This window comes from Coffea eugenioides, chromosome 5 (assembly GCF_003713205.1).
Source record: "Coffea eugenioides isolate CCC68of chromosome 5, Ceug_1.0, whole genome shotgun sequence".
Classification (NCBI taxonomy): domain Eukaryota; kingdom Viridiplantae; phylum Streptophyta; class Magnoliopsida; order Gentianales; family Rubiaceae; genus Coffea; species Coffea eugenioides.
Genome location: NC_040039.1, coordinates 13,239,380 through 13,250,697, shown reverse-complemented (window position 1 = coordinate 13,250,697; position 11,318 = coordinate 13,239,380).

The following is an 11,318-nucleotide window of genomic DNA, read 5'->3' as shown; positions in this document are numbered from 1 at the left end:
TTGAATGCACGAAACATACACACAATTTGAGTTTCTAATTAAATTCAGATTACATGACAAAATAAAAAAAATCACATTGAAATGGCACATGGCTTTCTGAATTCTGATGAGGCACTAATTTGCCGAGTAATGTGATGCTATATCAGCACGGCGCAGTCCATTCGTTTTTTTATTACGAATATTGATTTCCTTTCCTTTTTCTATTTTGATGTAATTAGTCACTAGATATTATATACACAATAAAGATTAAATAATATGTTTTTAGTAATTAGTGGGCACAATTATCGTGATTGATGGACCCATATTCACCAACTAAGCATATAATAATAACTTATTCTCTGATCGTCCTATTTTAAGTAGGATGCATGGTGCTATTAGATAGCAAGTGATTCGTATCTAATTTTGAATGTTATTTATCTGTACTTTATTAGATTTGCTTTAATGACAGAAATGAGAAGTTAATATAATTGAATAAGAAAACCCTAAACACGTTTAGATTAAGTTAATGTCTAAAGATGCCCAAAACCAGCGATGCCCCCCATTTTCTTCCGGGAACAGTTTTACTGTGTGCTCCCTTCTAGAAAGATCACATGGTATTTAAGGTATCTAGGCACGTTCATGGGAATAGTTTGACTGCACGGGTCTTGTAAAACCCACGATTTTTGGGCTCATTTTATCTTGCCAATTTAATTAAATGGTAATTTATTATGGGTAAAAGCAAACATAATTGCAGGTTAGGTTAAATAGGGTAAGGGGTCTAATAAATGAAAACTCTTACCCAAGCCACCTACTAATAAGTAGTGCTAGGTTTAGGATTTTATTAAAACCCTAAACAGGAAAATAACCCTAGCCTTACTTTTCTTTCGTCTACCTCCCTAGAGCAAGAGCCGTCAGAGAGGAGAGAAGGAGAAGCAGGCAACACCGTCAATCGATCCGACGACTAGGCACCTAAACCTGTAAGTCTCGAGTTCACACAAGAGAACCTCTCTTTTAAGTTTTAGTAGTTGTATCAATTGTTCTAATAATTTTATGGGCATGTATCGTTGCTATATAGGTGTAGATATGTATGTTTTGATAAGATTCGTATCTGGATTAATAGGAATAGGGGGGTTGATTTTAACCCTGATATTATAGGGTGTTTGAATATGTTTTAAAAAAAAAAAAGTTGAAAGTTGATGTCGCCAGCACTTGCTGGCGACAATGGACATAGGAAATGGTTGGCCTTTTCGGCCAACCAATGGAAGGAATGTTGTTGCCAGACCTTGGTCAAACAAAATGGTTTGTGACGACCATGGTCTAAAAGGAAATGGTTGGCCTTCTGGCCAACCATGGCTCTCACCCGAAGAGGAAAAAGGGATAATTTAGATGTTAACCAAATATAAGATAAAATAAATAAATATTTAATAAATAAATTTTGAATATAACTAGTCCATTTTTATAGGTGATCATGGGTATTAAAATTCAGGACCCAATTTAAAGAAATTGTTAGAATTCAAGTATTGGTCATGTAAAACTTTTATTTAATTAATTACGTCTAAGATATTTAAAGAAAAATCTAGGATATCTTAATTTAGCCTTATGAGGTTAATGTAGATGAGGTGAGATAAATTCTAAATTGTTAAACGAAACGTTTAAAATAATAATAATAATAATAATAATAATAATAATAATAATAATAATAGTAGTAGTAGTAAATAATAATGCTGACGATAACACTAATATTAATAATCATAATAATCATAATAATAATAGTAAATAATAATTAATAAACAATAATAGTAAGGATAATAACAATATGGGCATGGAGGAAGTAAATTAAGGATATAAACAAAGATACAAATATAATACGAGTGGAATAAACTAAGACAATAATAATTATAATAGGTCAATATATATAGATATATATATATATATATATATGTACATGTATACATAAATAATAATAACACCTATACACGCCTAAAAGTGGAAATAAAGGGAAAGGTAATAGTAACTATCTAACATATATATAAGTGATAATAAAATAAATTAGCGACGACGAGGATGGTAATAATAATAATGGATAATCATAAATTATAAGTAAATATAGTAAGATAGTAGTGAGGATAATAAACAGGATTGTGAATAATTATTTTCTTCTAAATTAGGAAACTTTACAAAATGAACACTTTCCAAATTAAGAAATTTTCTAAAAATAGAAATTTTCTAAATTAGGAAACTTTCCAAAAAAAATAGAAATCATCCGATTGGAGGGAAATGCTATTAGGGTCCATACAATGGTCTAGATATGAATCTTGTACTTACTTAGAGCTTATATATTTATACATCTATAGGAAGTAACAACTAATTAGGGAACTCATGCATTTGATAGGTACAGTACAAGGATTTAAGGTAGTTCCACTCGAACAGCCAAACAGAGGTAGGTGGTACTTACCCTTCTGAGATTTCAAATGTGCAAAATGAAATTCTTGTTCTCAATCCTATTTTGTTGTGTTGACTCGAAAGGTGTTTGATTAAATGCTTTACTTAGATATTTATGAAAGTTATATTTTACTATACAAAAAGGACCATGTGACTTATTTGAAATGTTTTGATATGTTATTATATACCAAATGAGTTGAATCTTTTATGTACTCAAAGATTTATATATGTGGTGTGTGGAATGAATTTTTGACAAGTAAAGCTCAAAACAGTCATGGGATAGACGGTAGGGGCTATAGTCCTGTATAACGGTCATGGTAGCCTGGTATAAAGTCCAGCCGATTTACCGATGGATAAAGTCATGGTAGCCTGGTATAGAGCCCAGCCGATTGACAAGGTCAGGGTAGCCTGGTATAAAGCCCAACCGATTGACCGATTGATAAAGTCATGGTAGCCTGGTATAAAGTCCGGCTGATTGACCCATGTATGAAATGAGACCAATCGGTAGTCATGAAACCTATTGGTCGCCCACCTAGAAGGGGTAAAATCTCTAGGCTGAGTACTCAGTAGCCGGTCATTACATGTACTTGTTATGAGCTGATCTGAAAGAATGATTTATGAGCCGATATGGAATGATTTATGAACTGATTTGAAATGAGACTTATGAGTTGATTTGAAATGATCTATGAACTGATATGCAACGTTTTACAGGATCATTTATGAATGGATATGAAGAGACTTATGAATTGTTATAAAGTTATTTTTGACGTTACAATTTCTCATGTATAAATATCAATAAGATGCCTTTTGAACTGCTTGTCATTTCTTTACTAATGATTGTTTTATAAATGACGTTACTTTCAAAATTATGGATGTGAATGATTTGCAAACTATTTGGGTTGTACTTCTATATATATGTATCTATAAAACTAAGAGTGTATGGTCCAACAGAGGGGTAAATATTACCTACTGAGCGATGTGTCGCTCAACCCACTCCTTACCATTTTTGCAGATTCTGAAGAGTATGAATTGGTTTACATAGAAGACCCTGAGGAGGACTTTTATTAGTTTAGGTACATAGAAGTTGGCAGGCTAGCTACTCCTAGTGTTAGTCTTATTTACTTTTATTTCCGCCGTTTCAATTGGAGAAAAAAAAATGTACGAACGTCTTGAATATTCGTAGACTTCCTTTTATATGTAATTCGAACCGCACTTTATTTGTTTAAATTATTTAGTACTGTCAAGTTAAATTAGTTAATGTAGCCTTGTATTCCTGAGAGGGACTTGGGAGTACGGCGGATGTCATGTGACGGGCACGTGCGGGCTCGGGGCGTGACATTTTTAGTGGTATCAGAGCTTAGGTGATATGGTCCGGAAGTATGTGAAATGGTTTTTTGAGGTTAGGGGTTTTGAGAATTGAAACGAGATGAAAAGAAAAAGGGGATTAAAGGAAATAAGAGATTCATGTGATTTTTTTAATGTTTAGGTTATGCGATCTAGATATATGTTGAATGATATTTGTAGTATTAGTGCTTTTAGAAAATGGGAATGAGGTTGGATAGAATATTGTGAAATAAGAGATTTTCATAATATTTAATGATAACAGAGTTTGAGGTACAATTTACTCTTTAGATGAAGTACACCCTAGGAAATACTCAATTGTGACTAAATAAATAGGCTTGAAAATTTGCATGTGTGAATAGTTGAAATGGTACAATTGGTGTTTATGATGTTGTTTTATTGGATATGATTTTGATTGCAAATTTTAAGTTTAAGATGTCGGATGTGTAGGAAATATTATATATATTTGAAGTATTGTCTGCAGGAAATTGAAAGTACTAAGGAAATTAAAGTACGTATGCAATATATGTTGGATCTTGGAATTCTGTTGACTTATTTGAGGTTTACGATAATTAGATCTAATGCTCAAGACATTTTTTTAAACTAGTTGATATTATTAGTTCAAGTATTATTACATCTTGCTCAAGAAAATATATTTATAAATTTCTTACAATATATAATTTTACATACTTTTTACCTAAAAATGAGTAAATGGTGAAACCAAAATTTTATTTGCACAAATAGTTTTTAATCAGAATTTTTAAATATGTAACTTTACCTTGCAGGTACTTGGTAAGTATAGTTTCTAAATATATATGTATATATCTATAAGAAAAAAAAATAAATACATTAAATAATTATATCCTATAATCCTGTGCAAAATATTTTTTTATATATACTCATCCAATCTCAAAAAGAGCTTTAGCTAAATGTATTCTGGAAAAAAAAAATTCTTATCGTATAAAAAATTTAACAATAATTCTTGATAAATTCTCTTTGTACTCTAAATTCTAATGCTGAAAGAAGTATAGTTAGTTGACTTATGTATTTCAAAACACTTTCAGTTTTCTAAAATTGTGTGAGTTTGAAATTCTATGTATAGATAATACTTTACCAAGGTTATGATAAAGTTATTAATTTCCTATATGAGATTTTGGTGATAATTTTTGTATAAAATTTTCTATATTTTTGTATCATCAAGAAGTTTGTGAAATGATATTTGAGATATTAATATTTTCGAAAATTGAATTGAGCTAGGAAAAAAAAATGACCAAAGGAAATAAGATTCCCATGTCATTTAGTGGTATAATAACTTAGGTTATAAGATCTGAAAATAGGAGTGATGCTATTTGAGATATTATTGATCTCTTTGGAATTTGAAATGAGATAGATATGAAATTTGAGGGAAATAAGAGATTTCCATCACCAATTACAAATACAGTGGGCAGGAACCCATATATCGAGATAAGGATTATTTTGTGATAGTGGATAAGTAAGTTGTGATAAAATGTGTGACAAGAGAAGAAATGGTACTGTTAGTGTCTCTGGTATCTTTTCTATAGGTTGATATTTATAGAGCATTATAAGCCGATATTTAGAACGCCGGATTTGTGAGAGATATTATGTTCATCTGAACTATATAAACATGAAGATGGAAGGTATTGAGAAAAATAAGAGTGCGCAGCAGAAGCTTGATGAAATTAAATAAGGGAATCCAATTGAGACATTGTAGGAATAGTTCCAAAGTATTATATGAACGTTTTGTCAATTCTATCTTTATTCTTTTTTTTATTTCTCCAAAACAAACTTATTTGAAATTTTTTAATAAAAACTTATGACCCTCCAAACTTTATAAGTTATAAAATGGATTTCAAAAATATTATATTACATAATCCATTTTAAAGGCAAATATTGTTTTTAATAATTTTTTGCACTTAAAATTCGTAAATAAGTTAGATAATTACACTAAACACAGATAATTTTACACTTAAAATTTGGTAGATTACTTACTAAATTTATGTTTTGTTGATTCTTATATGAATTAATTATTCTACAGTGGATTAAATTAAATGAGCATTTGTTATGGCATTTTTTATTATAGTTTATAACATATATCATATATAAAAAAATATGAGATATAATATTTAAATATATTTAATGATCCACTGATTCAATTACTCATCCACTGATTGAACTAATGACCGGTTGACCCATCTCCTTCGTCAGTTTCCTTTCTAGGCCGGGATTAATAGCTATGATTTGAAGAGTTATTTTATGTTTTAGAAAGTGGGTAATAATAATTACAAGTATCAGAGTTGGGATGGCCCAACATTTGACTTCAAACGGGCCATAGCATCTAGAGAGCTATCGTTAAATCTGGAAATAGTTCTGACTTCAAAACTCATAGTTTGGGCCGCCAGGGTCCACTTGCACAGATTTGTGTAGTTTTTCCAAACTACACAACAATCCCCCGCAAATTTGCAAAACATGTGTATCTTAAACCATGAACTCTTCAATAGTTCAACTTTAATGGATGAATCGTAAGCATAATCAGAAGTATCTCTTGATAATTTCAAAAAAAAAAAAAAAGAAGTATCTCTCGATTTAAACTTCTAACGGTGTAGGTGATTTAAATTATTAATGTAGTTGTTAGTGCTCTTAAAGTAGTGGAATTCTATAGTATCTTTACAGCATTTTTCCGATGATTAAATTTATTGTTGGATATAGAATATAAATTATCAACCTTTAAATTATTTTAAGAGTTTAAATTATTAAATGATATGATAAGATATGAGTGGATTAAAATTATACTTACCGTACCCAAAAAGGACTGTGGCATTTTCCCTTAAATTAAACTATAACTCTTAATGTCAAAGACGAAAACACGACACAATTAATAATATCTTCTTTTCTCGAGGTTAATATTAGCTTTGCAGCTATTTTACCCACGTACTAATCCTAATTTCACAGTCATCTACAAAAGTATTCTCAAACTCTTGTTGAAGTGGCATCACTTCAATACTTGTATAGGTGAGATTGTACTTGTAAGATTTCTATGTTTATATCCTACGATAACAACAGCAGTGCCACTCATGGAAGCACTTCTAATATTGTGGTTGGCAGCTATGATAGATTGTGAACTAAAATGTTGTACCAATTTTCACTGAAAAAGGCAGTATTTAAGTTCCCAAACAGCAATGGGATGCTATCTCCTAACTCTGAGCTATCAGAGGTAAAAACTTCTGCCTTCTAAAGACGGAATCATCATCAAGCTTGGTTGAGAATGTACCTCTCAAGAGCTAATTAATGAGGTGGAAGAGTCAGAACATAAATCATGATAATCTACACCTACTCGGTTTTACTTGAATCCCACACTTTCAATGTGAGATTCAATTAAAATCATGATAATTCTAACATGATTGGCAGCTACAATTAGGTAACTACTCGTTCTTCTTGAATCTTGCATTTCCAATGTGAAATACATTTTACAAATAATTGAATCCCACACTTTCAATGTGAGATTCAATTAAAATCATGATAATTCTAACATGATTGGCAGCTACAATTAGGTAACTACTCGTTCTTCTTGAATCTTGCATTTCCAATGTGAAATACATTTTACAAATAATTTTTTTTTTGGTCGGCAAATGCACTACTACACCCTCTGAATTTTTGGAGAACAAGTAGCACTATACTTCACTATACCCTCTAAATTTTCTAAGAACAAGTGGCACTATACTTTTTGTATGATGCACTGAGCGAGATTTGAACCCCCAAACTAGTGCACAGGAAAGCTTTAAAGGGGGCTTTCGGTGGCCATTAGACCAAGGCCCAATAGTTACATTTGACAATTATAGTAATAATGTAATCTGCAGCCCTAACATAAAAGCAGACATGGTTTTGTCTTGAGCTAGTTTAGCTTTGCAAATGATGCGTTAGCTTATCTAATACTAAGCGATACCATTCCATACCAACAATACTAGCCGAACACTATTGCCTATACAAAAGATAGCTACTCAGTTCGAAGAACCCAAGGTACTTGCTGTTTTCGGATCCAACAAGTAAACTGACACATGATTCTACATATTTTTTTAAGCTAAATTAGGGTGGCAATGAACTGAGTCAAGCTCGATGACTGGTTAAGTTCGAATTGTATTATCTGAGCACAAGTTTGGATGAATCTTCGATTTCAAAACTCAAGCAACAAATGTTAGGTTAATAACAATTTGTCCCAATACTTGGAACGAAGGAGCACTTTGCTGCTCCAACTTGAGATATATACTCATTGCCCCCGATGAAGAACAGACCAATCAGACTTGATGTTCCCATTCAAAAGCACGACTAAGGGATGTTACCACCCTGAAATGGCTATGTGTCCATGATGGAACGAAAGTGGCCATACACTTAGAAATGTACTTAAAAATCCATATACGGTTCCAACATTCACCAACTTTTCCTAAAAATTTTACATAAATAGAGTAATCTACAGTAAAAAATTATAATGCAAAATTTCAAAGTGGAAGACCACCTTAAGAACTGTGCTCTGGTGTAGCAAAATATAAAATTTTATGATATTCAACGACATACAAAATGTTAAGATATTAAAAGGCATACAAAATTAATTCATAACTTAAAATTATTAAAAACATGGATAATAGTGTAAAAGTATTTTGGAGGTAAGGTAAGGTTCATGCCCCCTCTTATATAATAATTTTACATTAACAAATTTAAGGTTGACATCCCTCTCCTGTGTACGGGGTTTGCAGTTAAAAAAAAATAGTGTAAGAGTACGAAATCTATATAAAAAAAATATGTGAACATTATTGTGTAGATACAATATGCACTTATTGCTTTTGCATTTAACAACAGATCAATAACTGAACATTTGTTAGTTGCAGCTTTTGCACTTATCTTTTGAAATGCAAATTTTAAGGAATCATATGAGTATGCACAGAGAAAAACTTAAAAATTTTGATTATTTTCAGCAAATCATTCTTTGATTAAATCCATGTGACGAGAAGTTAGTTTAAGAAGACTAAATCAATTCGTGAAGATCTTCTTAAATCGATAAAGATTCAATTTAGGGAAAAGCTAAGAGATCCACTCAAAATGCACACGTGCCTGACTTTTAATGGTGTTCCACACAAATCTCCTTGGTTTGAACCTCTTAGTACTAAGAATTTTGAGTTATACTTCTGACAGGTTTTTGATATAAGTGCAAGTTTAATTCCGAATTTTATCCATTTGGACTGCAAGTATACAGGTCAATTTAGTAGTTTTGGACAAATATTGGGTCAATCCCATGAGGAGCAATTTAAACAAGTATTAGGTCCTTTACTTATTCTATTATTTAGATTAACTAATAGTCAAATCAATGAAAATCAGAATATTAATCAACTAATTAAAATTGCTAGATAACTTGCAAGTAAACAATGGAGAAATTTCACTAGACACTTGAATCTAGGGATATAGAGTCCACTTATGGCACAAAAGATTCAAATGAATAAATTTACCTCTTGTTACTACTCTTGTTTAATTAGGGATTTATTTCCATTAATGCCAAATTTCATTATCATGATAATATGGCCTAGAACAGTCTAGTTTTCCCTAATCTCTTGGTGAAAAACTAAAACTGCTCTTATTTCATTCATGAAATGAAAGTTAATCCACTTAAGTGTACCTCTATTCTCATGAGTCTACTACTTAAATTCTACTCATGTTGTTGTATCATTATTATCAATTTTCATTGAATAATAACAACCAATATCTTGCTATTGATGATCAAGCAACAACAAGCAATCAAAATGCACAAATAGACAAGTTAATACAAGATGTAACAAGTGTAAATCATATTCATTTCACATCAATTGGCCATAAGCTTCATCTACTCCCTAAATTTAGAAATTTAGCTACTCATATAAGATATAACAAGTAAACTCATAACTTCATTAATAGAATACATCATAAATTACAAGTAGAAGATAGATAAAGAAAGCTTAGCCAAGTTAATGGAGAAGCTCCCAAATATCTCCAATGTCTTTCACAAAATGATGCTAAGATGAAGTCTCCAAGTGTTTTTGCAAAAATTCCTAGCAAGAGAGAACATGACCAGCCTCAGTTTTTATGCTCAATTCTGATGTCCCTTCCCTCTCATACCGTATTTTTCTTCTCCCCCCTTGATTCTCCAAATCTATGGTGTTAACAAAGTCAACAAAACAAAGTTTAGCCTCTTGATTCTACCGTATTTTTTTTTGACTTGAAAATAAGCTATTTTTCTTCCTTTGTGCATCAGAAACATGTGCAGCCTAAGTTTTCTCTCCAACTATAGCCGGCAAGTAGTGTGAAAATGAGAAAAATGGCTGAGCAAATTGCAGAAATTCGGCTGCCATACGCGTATTCACTTTTGACCTCGCTTCAACTGCAATTTTCTCTATGATAGCCGCCGAACTGGCTATTGTGCAAAACATGAAAGTTGTAGCCCTTTGACTTAACATTCTAATGCTTCAAGAATCATCTAATTTGGAGCTCGTTGGATGGATATATGATCGAAATACCATAAACCGGTCAATTCTATGTTTCAGCTCTCGACCATACAGATAAGCTTCTGTGTTTCAACTTTTTGACCAGGAAAACGACTGAATTGGACTTTGATGTTTTCATACCAAATGTATATCTATCTCTTAGATTCAAAATGGTTTTAGAATCATCTTAATCCAATGTGTGTAACTCAAGATATAGCCGAAATACAGAAACATGTCAAAATTGTCTTCTCTTGCAATTCTTCATTTGATTATTTTGCATTTCATTTCTTCTTTAAACACCTCAAATCATCACCAATCATCAAATTTTCTTCTCAATTCACACTCTTTGATGATTAAATCATTAATCCTGCAAGAACATGAAGTTTTTACTGTTAAAATCCATAGAAATGTAATGTTTGCCACTTAGATCACAAAATGTATATTTTTACCAAAACCTTAGTTATTTTGTTATAAAACTAGATAAAACACACCAAAATTAACTAATAAAATACACTTAAAAACATGTAAAATATACTCTTGCCAACTTCTACAAGTGCTTAATAATGAGATAATTCCTCTTACATAAGAGGTGATAAATCCTTATAGATTAGTTACTGTCTCTCCATACTTCATATTGTACCAATGAGTAATGATTTGAGCCACTCAATTATGAAAAGTAATTAAATAGAGTCACATCATAGTAATTCACACTCAAAATATTGTGATAATATTAAGTCTAAAAATAGCTTACACAAACATACATTACCTAGAGAACAATCCTTTGGCACTTAAAAGGGTTTTTCTATGCGGATCAATCTAGTGAATTTGATTATCTTCTCAAGCACTTATGTACTGGTTTAGATGATATATATTATAGTAGATAAGGTCTATTATTTCTCATATAGATGAGGCATTGTATATGCTAACCTATTCGTATGAACAACATCCTTTCTTGTTTATAATATGACTAGATCAATTTAAAAATACATCTTAGTAATAACTGATTGAACTTCATCATCATAACCGTTATGTTTT